The sequence below is a fragment of the Cyanistes caeruleus genome, chromosome Z, assembly GCF_971803275.1.
Source record: "Cyanistes caeruleus chromosome Z, bCyaCae1.hap1.1, whole genome shotgun sequence".
In the NCBI taxonomy this organism is placed as follows: Eukaryota; Metazoa; Chordata; class Aves; order Passeriformes; family Paridae; genus Cyanistes; species Cyanistes caeruleus.
Genome location: NC_141732.1, coordinates 6,519,196 through 6,538,666, shown reverse-complemented (window position 1 = coordinate 6,538,666; position 19,471 = coordinate 6,519,196). Strand labels below are relative to the sequence as shown.

The window sequence follows — 19,471 nt, the reverse complement described above, 5'->3', positions numbered from 1 at the left end:
GGCTCGTTGTTTTGGGGTCTTTTCCAGTCTGGGTGCATCCCATAAGTCTCTGGTCTCTCTCGTTTGCATAAAAGTCAGTATGTCATCTTCCTCCGCAGGACGGTACAGCAACTTGGGAAAGGGATACAATGTTGCCATGTGGGAGTCTAGGAGCAGTGGGGGCAGTGCCTGGCTGAACACAGAACAAGAAACACAGGGTACAGCAACTTGGGAGAGGGGGCAGGGCCTGGCTGAACAAGGAACAAGAAATATGGGGTACAGCAATTTGCGACAGGGGTACAAGGTAAGCAAACCTGGGACAGGGGTACAAGGTAAGTAAGGAGTTTACAAACAGCAACTGTAACATATTATTCTTAACAATATCCTGGGACAGGGGTACAAGGTAAGTAAGGAGTTTACAAACAGCAACTGTAACATATTATTCTTAACAATATCCCCCCTCTTATATTTTGATCGGGCTCTAGCCCGCATCAACCATTAACTTCTGGCTCTTGGGAATATTTATCTCTTAATTCTCGATATTGCTCATATATTTCCCTGGCAGTTTTGTGCTCTCGATCCTGACTTTGAGTTTCCATTAACATGATCCTGGCCTGCTTCTTATCTTTTATTTCAGGGATCTGGATGCTTGCTTGTACTGTGGTAGTCACTGTCTTGATTAGGCGGGGGAGTAAACAGGGTAGGAACAAGAAACTTGCAAATGCACAGACAGCAATAAAGACTATTTTTTTCCACCACCCTCTTTTGAAGGACCAAAGGTCATTCCACCAGTCTGAGTTCACCAGAGGAGTCCATTCCTGGGTGCCCACATAAGCTATCTTTCGTATTTCTTTTGAGATGTTTTTGATTACCTCACTCTTATCATCTATCTCCAGGCAACATTCAGAGGAATTAAACTTTCTACAAATGCCTCCTTCATCTGCCAATAGGTAGTCTACCGCCAGCCGAATCTGATAGACTACAGCCCTGGTTTGTGCTAATTGTGTGCTAATGTGGTCTAAAGCAAGGGCAGTTCTGTTTGACACCACTTCCAATACTGCCTGGAGACGGATGATTCGGTTTAACATATAGACTGGGGTACGATACCCCCAGGATCCATCCTGGGCCCACGTGGCCGGTCCATATGTCTTAATTATTTCTTCAGGGGTCCAGATCTTCCCCTTCCATTTCTGATTGCTTCCTAGGTCCATTACATGCCTCCTCTTTCGACTGCCTTTTTTTAAGTCATCATACAAGGGGACTCCCAAGTATGACCCTGATTTCTTAGGTAGGAGGAAAAAAGCAGGCTTTATTATCCCTATTGTGCAGCTTCCTGCCCAATCCCCTGGGAGGTGGGTATAGGCAGTGCTCCCACAAATCCAAAATAAATACTCAGGGGCCTTCCAGAAAGTGTCCTGTGTGTCTGTAGGATGTTCCCAGTATTTTGAGAGTTCTCTTAACCCCCAAAAAGGGTTTATTCCTTTTTCTGCGCACTCATACAGTTTGTACCCCTCATGATAAATACACCCCCTTTCCTTTCTCCCAGTGGCCCAATACCTGTTTGGTTCTTGGGGGATCCACCTGCTACCTGAGTCTTTCACCGTCAGGTATCTTTTGCAGGCCATTTTTCCCACAGGGGTTTTGTATCTTCTTCCTGTCCTTTTAATGCATTCTTCCCCAATCACTCTTGCTTTCAGATCCCATTGTTCCCATCCCCTGTTCCCTGTCTGGGGTTTTTGCTCAGTTAATTTCCACCTTAGAATGTCTAAAGGTGCCAGGCTGATCCCTTCCCAGGGCCAAATATCTGACATCTGGGTGTTCCCACATACCCAACAATTGGTTAAGTTTAACTCTCTGCTGATTCTCTCCATCAGGTCAATGAATAGGTTCTTACCTCGTGTTTCATCCAGATCACCTTTCCTTATCTTCAATTGTTTTTCTTTTATTACATCATTCAGTCCCTCCTGTTCAAAGCAGAGCCAGGATTCTCCTACAGGGCATTCTCCAAGCAGACGTTGCCTAAATGAGGCAGTATTTCTAGTAATCCAATATGTCTTTCCTTCCTCCTGACAGGTTTCCAATTTGGTGTGATCAAAACAGGTGGGATTGATGTTTGTGTGGACCCTCATCAGTGATCCTAGATCCTCTCCATCATATAGGGGATAGTAGCACTTTGTACATGCTTCTCCACTGTCCCCTATCCCAATGCTCACCAGCTGGACCAACATCAGTCCACCTAAGAGTCCGGTATGAGCTAGTTTTGTTTTAGGGAGCTTCATGGCTCACCTTCCCTGTTAGCCTCACCCGGTCTTGCCTCTTAGGTCTTTTGGGGGATCAGGAGAGATGGTATGGTCCTTCTCCTCCCACCTTCTTCTTTAATTTAGTTGCCTTTTTGGAGAATGTCCTGTGGGAGAAGTTAATGGGTGGGGTTTTCATTCAACCAACTTTGCTAACATCAAAATATTTTACAGCAACAACCACAAGAACTTTAAGAACACTCCCACTTAAACCAACTCACTCAGCAGAGTTCTGCAGTCTTTGTTTATATTCTTTCTCTCTCAGTCTGTTTCTGGCTGCCTCTTAAGAGTCACTCTTAGACTGGTAGGATCTGTAATGGCAGTCCACTTGGGAGAATTCGTGGGGGATTTTTCTGTGCCTTGTCCACAGTCAGGAGGAGGCGATACCGGTCCTTTTACACGTGAGACGTGAGTCCACCCCTTTTCTTGGGTCCGAATAGCAGCATGGGTCACCAGCAGAACCTGGAAGGGACCTTCAAATTTCGGGGTTAAGGGGGTGTCTTTCCAGGATTTAATCAATACCCAATCCCCCGGATTGATCTGGTGGATGTTTGTGTCAAGTGGGAAGGTTTGGGGGAGATATCCTCTCTTTCTTAGGTTATTTAGGGTCCTTCCAATTGTCTCTAGGTACTTTTTAGCTATTTCTTCCCCTTCTATGTAATCTCCAGTGCTGTAAGGGGTCATTAGAAAGGGGAGTCCAAACATCATTTCATATGGGGAGGCACCAAGGTCAGATCGTGGCCTGGTTCTGATTCTCAGGAGGGCGAGAGGCAAACACTTTAACCAGTTCATCTGGGTCTCAGCTATTAGTTTTGTTAACACATTTTTCAATGTCTTGTTCATGCGTTCCACCCGACCCGAACTCTGGGGGTGCCATGGAGTGTGCAGTCTCCACTTTATTCCTAGAGCCTTTACAATGGCCTGTAAGGCTTGGGAGGTGAAATGGGATCCCCTGTCTGAGTCAATGGTATTCACTAGCCCATATCTGGGGATAATACTTTCCAGTATTACCCGGGCGACTTCTTCTGCTGTCTCTTTTTTTGTGGGGAATGCCTCTACCCAATGGGTTAGATGGTCAACTATCACCAATAGGTGTTTATATCCCTGTATAGGAAGCATTTCTGTGAAGTCTACTTGCACACTCTGGAATGGTCTCATGGCTAACTCTCTTCCCCCAGGTTCAGCCTTTCTCATTACTTTCTGGTCTACCTTCTGGCATATTACACACCCCTTTGTTATGGCCTTTGCTAGATCATAAACTCCCAAGCATAAGTTTTCCCTCAGAAAATGATCACACAACCCTTGGGTTCCCCAATGAGTCAGTTCATGTATCTCATTTAATATTTTCCGGGCTAAAGCCTTGTTCAGAGACTTTCGCCCATCTGAGGTTAACCATTCCCCTTGTTCCCCTTGAGACAGTTCTAATTTTTTTATTACTTCCCACTCTTTCTTGGTAAATATTGGTTCCTTCTTTCCGTCCTCTTCAGTTACTACCTCATCCAGTTTAAAAACTTTCACTGATTCCTTTGGATCTAAGGCCACTTCTTTAGCTGCTTGGTCAGCAAGTCGGTTCCCTCTGCTTTCTAAGGAGTCTCCCTTCTGATGCCCCTTCATGTGGACCACTGCAATCTCTGTGGGTTTGGTCAAGGACTCTAATACTGATTTAATCAGCCCTTCATGTGCCAGGTTCTTCCCTTTGGAGTTCAGGTAGCCTCTCTCCTCCCAGATCTTACCAAAGGTATGGACTATCCCAAAGGCATACTTTGAATCTGTATAGATGGTTCCTTTTTCTCTCTCTAGCAAGTCCAGACCCCTCTTTAGAGCATGAACCTCACAGCACTGAGCTGACCAACTGGGGGGTAGTCTCCCTTTTTCTAGGACCTCTAGTTTTCCTTCCCCTACCTCTATGACCACTGCATACCCTGAATATCTTTTCCCCTCCACCACCCTGGAGGAACCATCAGTAAATAGTACCTTCCCATAGGGCAGGGGTACATCTCCCAGATCCTCCCTCACTTTGGTTTGGAGATTTACCAACTCTAAGCAGTCATGTTCTAATTCAGGCAGAGGCTCCCCTGACAAAAATTGTGCCGGGTTCAGGCCCTTGGAGGTTACTAGCTCCAAATTGCTAGTATCCATTAGGATGACTTCATATTTTAATATCCTGGCATCTGTCAGCCACTGCTGAGCCTTTCGGCTCAAGATTGTTTTTAAATCATGTGGTGTGTGGACTCTGATCTTACCCTGTAGGGTTAGCTTTTGGGCCTCTTCTATTAAAATGGCAGCAGCAGCTATTGATTGCACGCAGGTGGGCCACCCACGAGCTACTGGGTCCAGCAGTTTGGATAGATAGGCTATGGGCTTACGACATCCTCCCCATTCCTGGGTCAGAACCCCATATGCAGTCCCTTCTTCAGAGTTGACAAACAAATCAAATTCTTTCCTTAGGTCAGGCAGGCTTAAAACTGGTGCTGTGGACAGCTTAACCTTTAGCTGATTTAATTGCGCTTCATCTTCAGCTGTCCACTTTATGGGTTCACAATCAACCAGCTTTTCATAAAGAAACTTGACGCTCTGGGTATATTGTTCTATCCATAGTTTGCAATATCCAAAAAGGCCTAAGAGTTTTCTTATGTCTCTCTTTGTTTTTGGTGCAGGTATGGCTAGAATGCCTGATACTCTCTCTGGGCTCAGTTCCTTACTGCCCTGTCTTATTATGTGTCCCAAGTAAATGACTTTGGGCTCTACAAACTGTAATTTATTCCGGGGCACCCTTAACCCCTTGGTCCCCAAGAAGTTTAACAGCCGCACACTGGTTTTTCTTACCCTGTCTTGATCTTCCCCTGATATCAAGAGCTCATCAACATATTGTAAAATTTGGATGTCACCTTCGGGATCAAATTGGCTCAGTAATTCTTCTAACGCTTGCCCAAAAAGGTTCGGAGACTCTGTAAAGCTTTGAGGCAACCGAGTCCACCTTAGCTGTTGTTTTCTTTTCTTTTCAGGATATTCCCATTCAAAGGCAAACCAATCACGGCATTCTTCTGCTAGGGGACATGCCCAGAATGCATCCTTTAGATCAATAACTGTGAACCAAACATGTTCATTGGGTACTTGACTCAGGAGGGTGTATGGATTCGACACCACTGGGTGCCTGGTAACAGTCCTCTTATTCACTTCCCTCAGGTCTTGGACTAACCGGTACTTCCCTTCTGCTTTTTTAACAGCCAAAATCGGGGTGTTATGGGGGGACATGCATGGCTCTAAAATGCCTTCTGTCAGCAGGTGATCAATAACTGGGGCCAATCCTTTTCTGCTATCTAGGGACATTGGGTACTGCCTGATCCTGATAGGAGGGGTTTTCTTCTGGATTTCAATCTTTATTGGGGAAATATCTAAATATCCAAACTTCCCTTCTTCCGCCCAAACCTCAGAGTTAATCTCTTCTATATCTTTGGTTGTTAGCTTCATCATATGGACCACCATTTTTCCGTTCACTGGTATTACTCCCACTCCCAGTTGTACCTGCAAGTCTCTTCCCAGCAAATTAGTCTCTAAGTCTGGTAGGTACACAAAGTCTGCATAGGACTGCCGAGAATTTCCTTTCACTTCAACATTTTTTATCACAGGAGCCATGAAGGGTTTTCCCTCAGCTCCTGACACTTCACAAACTTTGTTGCTTAAAAACATTCCAGTTGGGAGCTTGTTCAAACTTGAACGGTCTGCTCCCGTGTCTGCTAAAAATTCAAGTTCCTCACTCTGGGGACCTACCTCAAGGTTTACCAGGGGCTCTTCTCAGTGTTTCATCGGGTCCCCTATTACATATAGCCCCTGACACCCCTAATCACGACTTTCCTCTCCCCTTAAGATTTTCTCCATGACATCCTGCTCTCTAGCTATTTCCTCATCCAGGGATAATTTCTTGCAGTCTCTTTTGAGATGTCCAATCTCTCCACAGTAGTAACACCTCCCACTCACTCGAGAGTTCCTAGGGTTGGTCCATGGAGACATAACTGATTTCTTCCTATCTCCCTCAAACTGGGACTTTGGCTTTCCATCACTTTGTTGATTCCTATCTGTCTGATCCTTGTCTGCCCTAACAATCTCCCGGGCCACCGCCACCATGAGCTTTGTCCTTGTCTTCGTCTTCTCCTCTTCTCTCCTCAAGTAGACTTTTCGAGCTTCTTTTAATAGCTCATTGATCCCCTTTTCTTGCCAGTCCTCTAGTTTTTCAAGCTTCCTCCTGATATCAGGCCAGGACTTAGTCACAAACTGCACTTTTAATAACACCTGGCCCTCAGGGCTGTCAGGGTCTATGTTTGAATACAGCTGAAAATTTCTCCTCAACCTATTCAACCAGGTGGCTGGAGTCTCGTCCTTCTCCTGGGTCCCATCAAAGGCTAGTTTTGTGTTATTACCCCGGGGAACTGATTCCTTAATACCCTTCACTATTAGGGACCTGTAGTCCCTCATGTTCCGCCTTCCCTCCTCCCTGTTAGGATCCCACCCTGGATCTGCTTGTGGGAGTTTATACTCTCCTGGGAGTCCTGATCTATTCTCCCTTTCCCAGATTCGTATCCCCGCAGTACGGATCATGGCTACCTCTTCAGGGTTAAATAAGATGTTTAAAATAGAGTTTAACTCCCCCCAGGTGTAAGTATTTGGACCCAGGAACTGGTCTACCTGGCTGGCTATCCCTACTGGGTCTTCAACTAAGTTCCCTAGCTCTTTCTTGAATCCCCGGACTTCTGAAGCTGTCAATGGGGCATTGACAAACCCTAACCCTCCAGCTACTCCTCCCATAGGGACTTCTCTCAGGGGAAGGTGTTGAAAGACCCCCGAGCTGTTCACCAGTCTTCACAGAAGTAATTGTGAATGCCGTTTATTTCTATTATTAACACACCTTTTATAGGGTCTACAGGGTTTGCGGGCAGAGCAAGCTACTATTGGCTAACACACACAGGTTTACATTCTTATCCTTGTACACAAGGATATTGTTTTGCTTTACTCTCTCTTCTGCAGGCAAGTTTCAAGGATTTTAGCCCTTAATATCACGACTTATTTCAAAGGCTGGTTTGTGCATACAGGCCTTTACTAATATATAAAATATAGCAACAATTCCCCCTTTCTCTTTTTGCACAAACCAGGCTTTGGATAAGATAACACACAACTTAGGCTGTCATCCCAATTAACACTATAAGTAAAGTCCGTCCCCCTTCTAGCACAAGAGACCTCAACCATCCGGTGTTGCCCCAGCTGGCGAACCAACTTCCAGTGGGGTCACTATCTTCCTCCAGGGCATGTAACTCATCCTGTAGCTGTTGCAGTTGCTTATGGATGGAAGCTGGATGATCAGTAAGATCCAAGCAGCACATGCCTTCAAACTCCCCACAACCACGTCCCTGTGCCAAGAGCAAAAGGTCCATTGCAGCTCGATTTCATAATACTGCAGGATGTACACTACTCACATTGGCTGAAAGCTCACTTAACATTGTGGATGTTAAGTTCAATCCTTCCTTAGTCCAACAAGCGAGCCTTTTTAGGGTGGCTAAACTTTAATTCATTCAGGCTTCGCTTTGACTGTTTGATGTTCTTCATTTTGCTAGTTATATTCAACAATTGGTGTTAGCTTGGGTGGAACAAGGTTATGTTTCCCAAGATAACAGGGTCTTCTATGTGGACTAGCAGGAATCCCATTCCATGCCCTATCCCCACAGATTAGGAACATGGAACTAGGTAATCGCTTTGGTAATTGTCCTGTGAGATTGCACCACGAACAAAGGCTTTACTTTCTATGGTAGTAACGAGATCAGCTATAGGGTTGACTGCAGCTCAGGGCTACGTTACTTTGTTAGAATGACTTTTTGTCGGGGTTCAAACATTATCCATCCACCTGAGGTATTGGTGGAACTTAACAAATCTAATTCTTCTGAGGGTTGTAACGTTGAGAACTTTGGTAATTTTTTGCTTGCCAACAGGCTTCAGGTTGTCTTAATGTGAAGCCAACAGTGCAATTGCACTCTTGCAACATTGCCAGTTGATTCAGTTGAGTCTCATTACTAATTAAATCTTTAAATGCTGGAGGATCCCATTCAGGGACTCCTACGAGACAGGTGCGAAAGGATCTCCAGGTGTGGCTAGGCTTAGACACATTGACCTTTGGCCAGTTCAATGTGCCAGTGACCCACATGTTCTGCCTCTTTTGGATGTTAGTTAGCAGACAGTTGGTTGGGACTATACACAACACAATTACCATAAGCAGTTTGTTCCATGCAAATGACACCATATTTGCAAACTTACAGCTAAAACTCCAATCGTTAAATGAACCTTCAAAGATGCTTACACTAGCTCTTGAAGGGGGAATACTTATACTTTATACTAACATAACAATTACTACACAGGCTAAACTATCTTAACCTATTATATGACTACTTTTAACACACGTGCTTTGGTATATATGCAGTCTAAGCGTGAAAGCAATTTGCTGAAAGGGTAAACACACAACTACAATTTGCTTTATATACAGTTAAATGGAGTCTCTACACTTCTTAGATCTTCTACAGAATTTTTCTCTAACACGATTCAGTCCTGGAACGTTCACTGCTCCTGTGATGTCAGCTGGCAGCTGATGGGTGACTGAGGGTTTTGATGTTCAAGTTGTTCTTCAGATCCTTCTAAATCTTGAAACAAAGGATACCTGAAAAATTGGTAGAGATATAACATCATAGTAACGACATAAAAGTTCTGTTGGCAACTGTCTGTGTAGTGTTCAGACACAACTGTGTCCTGACATGTCCACTTCTGATCCATGTCTGGAGTACCAAGGCCGTGTGATGACTTCTCTGTTCACTGGATCTCATGTGTTCAGAGGCAGACACTCTGGTCAGATGGACAGGTGACCTTTTTGAACCTGCCAACAAAACACAGGCACTTCTCTCCTTGAAGTTAATGAATTACACTAATCAAATGTTTTTAGGGCATCCATTTCCCCCGTTTTCTAAAAAAAAATAAAATGAGATGTACTTCTGTTATAAACATCAACAGCAACACAAAACCATATACACAATTAATAAGAACTTATACCGGTTAAAAATCAATTAAATCATAAACATTATTAATAACACATGTAATATAAAACTACTATTAATTACTAAAACACTGCACCAGCATCCCATAGTTAGCAAACAAACAGAAACAAAACAATCAGTGAAGAATTGGGTAATCACCTCCGGAAATGATTCTCCAAGCCCACTTCAAAACTGATCCAGCTGTCATATCAACAGGGTCAAATTGCTGAGTCAAAAAGTGACTCAAATACTGATTTGGTACAGAAAACATCTGGATCTGTTGGCAAACGTTCCCTCCAGGTAAAGTCAAGGCTTGGCCAGGGCCTGGCTTTAAACTGGAAAGATGCCTCTTAACATATTTCTAGAACAAGGTTCTCAATAGTAGCAGCTATGAGATGCTCACAGCACAGCAAACTGTTAAAATACATTTGTACAAATCAAATGATCAGAAGCCTCAGGTACCAGACCAATTAAACCATGCAGCAGTTGGTTTAATCTGAAGCCTCTCCTATGGCAGCTGATCCTCAGCAATGATACATCTTCTTAAAATTCTGGAAACACTGAAAAATAAAAAAGCTATAACAAACAAAAACTGCAGAGATTGCAACAACCAATAGAACTCCTGATGAAGTCAAGGGTGTCACAGACTGCATTCCCTTCTATCCACAAGCAGGTGTTCACCAGTGTTCCATCACTGCTGTTTCAGTTGTCGCTGTCTTCATATCTCTAGGAAAATAACTATACTTTTCAGTTTAAACAAGTGTCTCCAATAAAACATAAAACAATTTAAATTAAACAATATTTAAACCTAACAATAATTATATATGATAAAAGGAAATAACAAACTTAACCTTAAAAGAATATCTAAGTTAGAAAACTTAACTTAAAAACATTCAAGCCTAAACATTATAAAACTTAACTATCCTTAATTCTATTAACACGTAACCTATATTAAATAAAATCATAACTTAATATTATTCTGTTAGTACAAAAAGCAACTAAAAGTTTGATATATACTTTTTAAACACAATATAACAGTAACATGAATTCACTATCAAGATTATAAGAATGTAACAAATACATCACAATTCTATGTCATCTAACTTTGAGAATAACCCACAATAACTGCAAATGTTACTAAAAGTACTTATTCATAACAGGAATTTGCCTAGTATATGCTTAAATTGGTTAGGATTTGAAAGTGCAGCTTTTCTAGAGAAAAACCACAACACAGGATTTGGTGAGTTGCCATCTAGGTTTTGTAGCACTTTTCAAAAGTACTACATTTACATTTTTTCAGAAACATCAAGTCCAATTCTTAAACTAAAACCCAAAATCCAAATTGGTGTATATGCAGTTATATGTGCTTTATATAACAAAAGGACTCACATTAAAATTACCTTATTAAAATTGTGGAAAAAACAAGCAAATAGATAATATATTCTTTAACTTAACTTTGTCTTGTACAGTAAAGTTCTCTTAACTAATTATTTTTTAAACCATAAACCTCTTCTGTAGATAACATTAATTGGAAGGTTTTCCTAGAAGCTGTAAATCATACCATGTTTTAACCTTGGGTTCTAAAACCAATTATTGCAAGGCAACTTCTGTTAAACACTTTTTCTCTCTTTTTTTTTTTTTTTTTTTTTTTTTTTTTTAAACGTTCAAAGAATCACAATAACTTCTCTAGTGAAATCCTAAAAACTGCAATTGCATGAACTCATAATTACTTAAAACACAAAATTAACTCTACAATGGCATATAAAAACATTTTGAAAACCCAATAAATTATAACTTTTTAACAAACTGGGTATTATCTGGGTGCTTCTTCTTAGAGAGGGAGCAGGGGGGTGAGCTGCCCACCCTGCTGCTGCTGCAGCTCTGCTCTTATTCTTCACATTCTCTACATACTCTTGCAGCGAGGAAAACGGAGAGAAAGGAAAAGAAAAACCTCACAAAGTTAACTTTAACAAATGCAGTTTTTTCTCTCAATCTCTCGTGTTGTTTGCCGATAGAGGAAAAAAGGGCACGATTTTACAAAAGCAGGCGATGTTACACGAAAAGTCTCTCAGGCCAGGTGCTAACAACGGCGATCATTGCAGCTCATCAGCGTGGCCTTGGAACTTTCCTTGCGCTGCTTCTGCCCCCAGGGTGCCTTTGTTCTCTGCACACCTCTGTGCTCCCCCATGTCCCCCTGGTTCGGGTGGAAACCAGACTAAATTTGGCTTCTTTTCTTCCAGGGTGGTAAAGATGGAACATTAATAAGATTGTAATGCTAAAAGTGACTCCAAAAGTGAAGCAAATATTTCTGGATGTATCACATCCTGCCATAACTGAACAGATTCTGTTCATTGTTTCAGCGTTCGCTGTGGAACTTTTTTTTTTTATTATTTTTTTTTGTTTTCCTTTTTTTTTTTTTTTTCTTTATTTTCTTCTCTCTGACTCTCCCTCCCTCTCTCCATGGGCAGCATAGATAGGAGTGCTAGTCCAGCAGTGGGAGGTAGAGGCATCTGCCGCTGTGACGCAGGTAGAATTACGGGGCTCACAGCCTCAGCATATCTCACTTTTCTGTCTTTTAAGGTATTAATTGCAATCTGCCAAGTTCAACCGAGAGACACAGTGTCCTTGCTCTTTTCTGTAATTACCATTTCCCATATCAGAGCCGACATATCAGTCCGTTCTTGCACCGCAAAAAGTGGTGTGAGCACTGCAAATGCCCATGACAATTAGCCCATATAATGAGCATATCCAGGTCCTTTTCCTGGGCTGCTTCGCCTCGTTTAATGAGGATACCAAGAAGCAGTTTTTTAACCGCCGCAAACTCTGCCTCCATGCTGACGGCCACCAGCAAGGGGGAAGGTTGCGACCCTTCTACCACGCCCTTGCCTTCCTGGGCCCCCCCCAGCAGCCTGACTTTCCACGTCCTACCGCTCAGCGTTTCACCGCGCTCAGGCTGTCTATCCGGTGCCGATCCAAGCCCGCGACGTCTAATGCCCAGATCCACTCCGCTGACTCCAAAGCCCCTCTGCCCGCAGGGGTGTCCCTGTTCGGGCGCCAGATGTTGAAAGACCCCCGAGCTGTTCACCAGTCTTCACAGAAGTAATTGTGAATGCCGTTTATTTCTATTATTAACACACCTTTTATAGGGTCTACAGGGTTTGCGGGCAGAGCAAGCTACTATTGGCTAACACACACAGGTTTACATTCTTATCCTTGTACACAAGGATATTGTTTTGCTTTACTCTCTCTTCTGCAGGCAAGTTTCAAGGATTTTAGCCCTTAATATCACGACTTATTTCAAAGGCTGGTTTGTGCATACAGGCCTTTACTAATATATAAAATATAGCAACAGGAAGGAGCTTAGTTGTCTTAGATCGTGTGTGACAGTAGGGTCCATCTCCAAAATCTTGTTCTTGACTAGGGGTGGGAGTCCTAGGGAGCTGCTGGTTGTTAGGAGGAGGAGGATTGGTATTAAATTTGGGGGTACTCAGCTCCCAGTTGGGAGGGGGCAAAGGGACAGTACTAGGCGAGGGAGAAGAAACTTGGTCTGATGTAGGGGTTTCTGGAGGTAAGGGGGAGGTAGGAAGTAGATTAGAAAGGACTGGGGCCACCAGCGGTGGTGGGGTTGAGGAAAAGGGTATCGGGATAGTAGAGGAAGCTGAAGATGTGGAGGGGGATTGGTTTGGGCAGAAAGGGTTTGAATCGGGTGTACAAGGGTTTTGTGGGGGTGATGCAGAAGGGGAAAAGGTCGGGGAATTGGGTGAAGAAGTCTGGGGTGCTGTTGGGTATGTAGGAGGAGGGGTAGATGATCTAGGGGGTCCCATTTACTACCTGTTTCGCTAGCTTCTTTTTCTTGCTTCTTACTTTCTTTCCCTTCCCCCTTCTCTTCCTTCAACTTACATACTTTCACCATCTCTGTGTCTGCTCTTTGTTTCAGCCACAAGGCTGCATAACTGATCTCTTCTGGACTTGAGCCTCTTCTGGTTTTCAGATACTGGTACAGTTGGGAGGACATCCAAGGATCTTTAGTACCATACCAAGGCCACTGTCCTTGTATCTCTAGTTTGGGCCAGACCTCTATACAGTAATGGATCGTCTTGATCCGGTCTAGGCCCTTGGTGGCCTCTTGTGCATCCCAGCAATTTAACATTTGCCCTAGTGGGCTATCGGGGGGAATGGTTCTGGTGGCCTCTTCATTCCCCTTGGGACCTACTCTCTTACTTAAACACTGTCCCATTGCTCCTCCTACCTCTGGACCTTCACTTAAAACTTACGGTGCCTTTTCCTGAATAAAACTGGAACTGGCAGACAACACAACTTCTAACCAACTTAAAACTGGCTCTTACTTAAATTAAACTTTATAAAGGTGCTCCTACTCAAACTGAAAATTTCTAATGACGGACAACTAACCTTTCAAACCTCAACAAAAACTCACACTTTAGGAACTCACTCTCTCCTTTCACACTAGGGAATACACTCAATCTTCTCACACAAGAATCCACACCCTTTCTTACACTCGGCTGGCCTTCCACTCACACTTTGAATTTTCTGGGGCTTGCAGTCTCCGCTTGCCCCGGGGGTTAGGTCCCAGCGGGGCTTGCAGGTTCCGCTTGCCCCTCCCTACACCCCAATCCCATTCCCCTCGCGCCTCGCCTCCCTGACCCCCTTGCCAACGAAGACTATGAGCACTCCTGGGTCGACGTCGAGGGGACCCTAGCACTAGACGCTCCTGGGACCTTCCCCCGTCCCTGTCTCAGTGCCGTCCACTAGATTTGGTCAGCAGGGCTCACCCCGGAACCCCCTGCCCCTCCGCTCCCTGACTATCCCCCTTCCCCAGTGAGAATAGCTTCTGCGCGAGGGCTGACTGTAAGTGAGTGGTGGGAGAATTCCCCCTTGCCTCCTAGCCGCTCCGCCCACCAGGGAATGGCTTCGGCTAAGGGATGCGTGAGTGTATTACTCACGCATCCCTTAGCCTCGCCCGCCCGCGCAGACTACCTGCCCCTGTGCTCTCCGGCAGCAGGTTAACGACCTCCCTTCTCAGGAACCCCCTGAGCCGAGACTGAGCCGTGACAACTAGAGCCTTTCAGCACGTCCTGTGTCACAGACCCTGGGAAGCGAGGGCCCTTCGCTGACCACCTGGTGCCGGTAGGGCCTAGGGACCCCCAATTCCAATTCCCCGGTCAGGTCGTCTGAGTACCCAAGCGGGGGGGCTGTGTTCACTCACACCGAACCTAGGCACCCCCACACACCACCCCGGGAGTTACCTAGATTGCCTGCGTGTGACTCTCACTCACCTAGGCCTTCCACATGCCCGGAGCAGCCTAGGCCGTTTAGCCCTTTTCAGTAGAGGGGCCTACCCCTATGTGCACCACTCACTCTCTTAGGTACCCTCTGCGCACTCAGAGGGGGGGCTTTTATCCCCAGGAGACGCCTCACTCGTTTCTCTGGGCCCAAGTGAGCCTCTTTCGCTTCCTGCCATTCCCGGCCGGCCCGCTCGCGGGAGTCCGGAACCGCGGTACTGGGCAGTCCACACGCCCCGGGGGTCTGAGCTGCCAGCCCCCGTCTCACTCACACATCCACTCACTCGCCTCCTACTCCCGCCACCAGTGGCTTACCCAATCCGGCGCTCTTCTGCGATGTCGATCCCAGGCTGTTCTTCTGGGTCCAGTATAGCCAGCTGTCCCCCGGAGGCCCAATAGGGTGGGCGGCCATCCTGTCCCTGGTCCTCTTCAGGGCGTGGCTATCCCAGACGAGCCCCCAAGCTGTGATAAACGGGCCAGGAGACCAGCTCCTTTTAAAAAGGCCTTTATTAAGCAGCACAGCTCTGGGGTGGGGGCCCGAGGGGTCGCGCACACCGCCACTGCTCCCACTGGACACCGCAGAAGAGGAGGATCCGTGCAGCTCTGTCACTAGGGCAGAGCTGAGCCTTCCTTCCTCACGGGAGTCCCCAGGAAGAGTCGTTCTTTAGGGCTCGTAGTCTAGGCTAGTCGAGTCTCCTCGAGGTTATGTCGGCCCCTGGAAAGAAGCCAGGGGACTCCTCTGGGTCTTCCTTGTTAGATGGTGCTGGTTCTATTCCTTCCCTTTTGCGTGGCTCGTTGTTTTGGGGTCTTTTCCAGTCTGGGTGCATCCCATAAGTCTCTGGTCTCTCTCGTTTGCATAAAAGTCAGTATGTCATCTTCCTCCGCAGGACGGTACAGCAACTTGGGAAAGGGATACAATGTTGCCATGTGGGAGTCTAGGAGCAGTGGGGGCAGTGCCTGGCTGAACACAGAACAAGAAACACAGGGTACAGCAACTTGGGAGAGGGGGCAGGGCCTGGCTGAACAAGGAACAAGAAATATGGGGTACAGCAATTTGCGACAGGAGTACAAGGTAAGTAAACCTGGGACAGGGGTACAAGGTAAGTAAGGAGTTTACAAACAGCAACTGTAACATATTATTCTTAACAATATCCTGGGACAGGGGTACAAGGTAAGTAAGGAGTTTACAAACAGCAACTGTAACATATTATTCTTAACAGGGACCCCCTCGCCCAGGCCAGGCCAGGCTCTGCTCTGGCCCCTCCTGGGAAACCCTCCAGCTCCCATTCCAGCGGGGTGGCTGAAGCCATTTCCAGGGGGACCCCTGGCCCCAGGCTGGGCCGGGCCACGGCTGCTGACATCTCGCCCCTCTTGGCCCGCGCAGACGGCTCCAGGCTGAAAACCATCCACTGCCTTCCAGGGGCTGCCCAGCTGAAATCTGACACCATGAATACCTAGCCGTGGCCTGGGCAAAATTTAACTCTTTCACTACACAGATGAGACCTGCAGACTTTAATTGCCTCTCTAGTGAGAGAAAAGTCAGAGTAATCGACAGAGAGAGAGAAACCATAAAGCATCATGGTCAGTAAAAGAAATTCAAGCGTCAGATGGAAGGAGAATGAGGAGATGCTCTTATCAGCTGAAATATTCTTTTGGTGGGGCCATGGAGATGGACAATAATGTTCTGAAAATAACTCCTTTCTTTCATGAAAGAGTACTGGGGAGAATGAAGTATTCAAAGTGTAAATCTGAGCAAAGGTATCCGTTGACGAAGCAGAGCAGACAGTGGAGTAACTGTGATCCCATGAGATGCTTGAACAGAGAGAGAGAGCTGAGAAAGACCCTTGGCCCCCAGGGAAAGAGCAAAACCTCTGCTCCCAGGGATGATCACAGAGACAGATGAAGAGAACCTTTGCCTTTGAATAACTCATCCTTCAAAAATACCCCTTGAGTTGATGGCCCATGAACACACCTCTGAGTGGTGTGAAAATGGGAGGAAGGCAGGATGGCCGAGTTTTTTCCTGGGAAGCTGCCTGTCCTGGAAATGAAAAGCCATGAGAAAACTGTTTTCTTGTAGAGAACTCTCCATGGAATGACAAGAAAAATCTCCTTCTCTCCCTACAGAGACTGATGAAAAGACAAGTACTGTCTAGTTGGTAGTGCTTTAACATCCCAAGTTTTGTCTCTATGTTGTCAGGTGGGAAAAGAAAGATTGCGGGGTTGTGGGGGGAAACTTTCTGGAGGTTTCATTCTGGTTTCTTATTTTTGTAGTCCTCTTAATCAACTTCCTTTATTCCTTGTAAGTTTTAAGCCTCTTTTGCCCTTCTTCTAATCTATATCTCACAGCAAGAAATGAGTAAGTACTCTGGTGGCTTTTAGCTAGAGCTAAAACGCACCCCATTATTTGGTGCATAGGCTGGGAAATGAACACTGACAAATCTAAACTAGTACAGAGAATGAGAATAAAATTTCTAGCCAGATTTCTTTCTAAGAATTAAAATTTATCAGATAGTCTATGTCTGCAAGTACAGCACATCTGCACCTGATACTGGCAGCATGATGGGGATGCCGAGTAAAATGGAAACATGGTTTATTGTCAGAAGAGTAGTAAGCATAAATCTCTGAAGAAATAATAAGTATCTCTATACTGCCTGAATTCTCTGTATAAAACCTGTGCCTATCACTGTCTAAAATGCATACTGCCCAAATATTGCTCTGGTTTGGATATCATGTTTTCCACAAAGCCTATTCTTGAATACCTATAAAACATTTCAAGAAAATGAAAACCAGTACTTTCTTATGTGTTGTAAATACAGAAATCATTGGCAACAGACTAACTCCTAGTAAAGAAACTGGGGAAGCTTCTAAAATCTTGAAAATGCAGGACTACAGGCAGCTTAGACTAACATTCACAGACCTTTTGTGTCACTTTTGCACAGCACGTCATGGTGAAGCATTTAATCCCCACTTTTGATACTTGAGCTGTCTTCTGGTAGAAACACACAAGGATGTTATCAAATGTCTAGACAAGCCATCGTTTAGCTGTAGGCACAAATTTTTCTATGAGTTTGAGCTTCAGAAATATTCATTTTATTCACATCTATCCAGTAATTTAAGTTTTGCTTTAATTTTTGATAACTATAGAATGATAAAAACTACTTTTTTCACATGTAAGTTCCATCAATATTATTCCCTACTAATTTTTGTTTAATAATTTCAGTTTTCTTTCATCATCTTGAAAAAGCAATGTAATGCTCTATATTTTAGACTCCCTATATGCAAAACATAGATAATTATATTCATCTTCTAAAGAACTTTAGGATCTGCAGATGCCAAGTTTTTTTAAGAAATCAATCATTCTAAAACTAACCATCAAATTTTGAGTCTGCAGCAGTCAGCTGAGTCATAAATTGTTTTTTATTTTGTATGTATGTATACAAAAATAAGGAAGGAAACACCATCTCAAGTTCTGAAATGTTGGAAAGGTAGAATCAGAAAGGAATTATAAATATGACTCCTTAGCAACAAAGGCTAAGGAAGAAATACAAATGAAAGCATGGTTTGAATAATTCAAAGAAACCAGTCTGCTATGCCAGAACACATTCTTTCCCCCAGTAAAACTAAGCTGAGACCCCTCTCCCCAACCTCATAAGGAAAAGTCCGAAGTACCCCTGAGATAACTAAAAATATGCAAAAGCAGCGATTTCTATAGGTCGCACACAAATGTTACTGTATTAGTATACTTTCAAAGATTGGTTAGTAAAGGAATAGAATATTCAAATGTAGAGGTTATAGAAGTAATTGTAAAGGAGAGCTCGTTCTCTTGCCTCTCTTGCTACTCTCTTGTCTCTCTTGCCTCTCTTGCTGCTCTCTTTCTCTGCTCTTGCTACTCTCCTGCTTCTCTTTTCCCACCTCTCTCACTTCTGTTCTCTTACTCTCTTTCTTAGCCATCTTAAATCTTGAAATCATGTGTCGGAGAAGGGAGACGCAGACACCAGGTGGTCGTCAAGCAATCTCCTTTATTGATTATTACACTCGTGTTTAAATACATGATTTAATTAGCTCATACATATTGCAAAAGTATAGCTCATCATTGGCTATTCTGCTATCTATGTTACTGCAGTACATAGCTATGTGCTTCTGCATTCTTGCGGTTACCAGACCGTCCCTGGTTCTTCTTTCTCGTTCTGTCTACCACATTCTTGTTCTCCTCCCCATATCTCAAGGGCAATCCGTCCTTGAGACTGCTTCTGCACTAGTGGTGTTTTATCTCTAGCAAGTTTGTACAGTCATGGCCTTTTTCGCCTAACCATTCTGCCACAAAAGTCTCCACAATCATGTATTCATCTTTTACCCCCTTTTGTCTTGTTCCCTCTGAGCCTGCTTTGAGCTTCATCTGCTGGCTCCTAGCAGGGCTCTATCGCCCACGCCCTGAAATAAACTACTAACATCTAACTCAACTATAGATGTCTCTGCCGTGCCCCAGACCGCCCACACCCCAAAGTACCTCTTACACTGAAAAGTATCACCAAAAAAATAATAAAAATGTCTATGACTTTAGAATGGAATTTGAAAAGAACAATTTACCTGTAAAACTATATTGAAAAATATAACAATTTTGATACCTTACTAAAAGAAAAAAAAATTCATCTCCAGCAATTTGTTTTCCCACCTTTTTCTCCCAAGTGCAGTTTCCAGGTACATTTGATGTGGCAGAAATGCCACAGTCTCCAGTTACATACCAAATTACAAAGGCAGATGAAAAAGCAGAATTGAAAGTACAAGAGTGATCATGAGGGATTGAGTTCCTTCATTAGATTTTGCTTCT

At 44.3% G+C, this 19,471-nt stretch overlaps 2 long non-coding RNA genes across 2 annotated transcripts; one reads left to right on the top strand and one right to left on the bottom strand.

Annotated features, from left to right (window-relative positions):
• Positions 1 to 826: 826 nt before the first annotated feature.
• LOC147648043 (uncharacterized) lies at positions 827 to 15,299 on the bottom strand. The gene is made up of 2 exons (XR_015280353.1): positions 14,959 to 15,299; positions 827 to 2,749 (listed from the first exon to the last, which is right to left on the bottom strand). It is a non-coding gene; the product is annotated as an uncharacterized LOC147648043 (long non-coding RNA).
• LOC147648042 (uncharacterized) lies at positions 14,410 to 19,189 on the top strand. Its single transcript, XR_015280352.1, has 2 exons — positions 14,410 to 15,743; positions 15,815 to 19,189. It is a non-coding gene; the product is annotated as an uncharacterized LOC147648042 (long non-coding RNA).
• Positions 19,190 to 19,471: the final 282 nt, after the last annotated feature.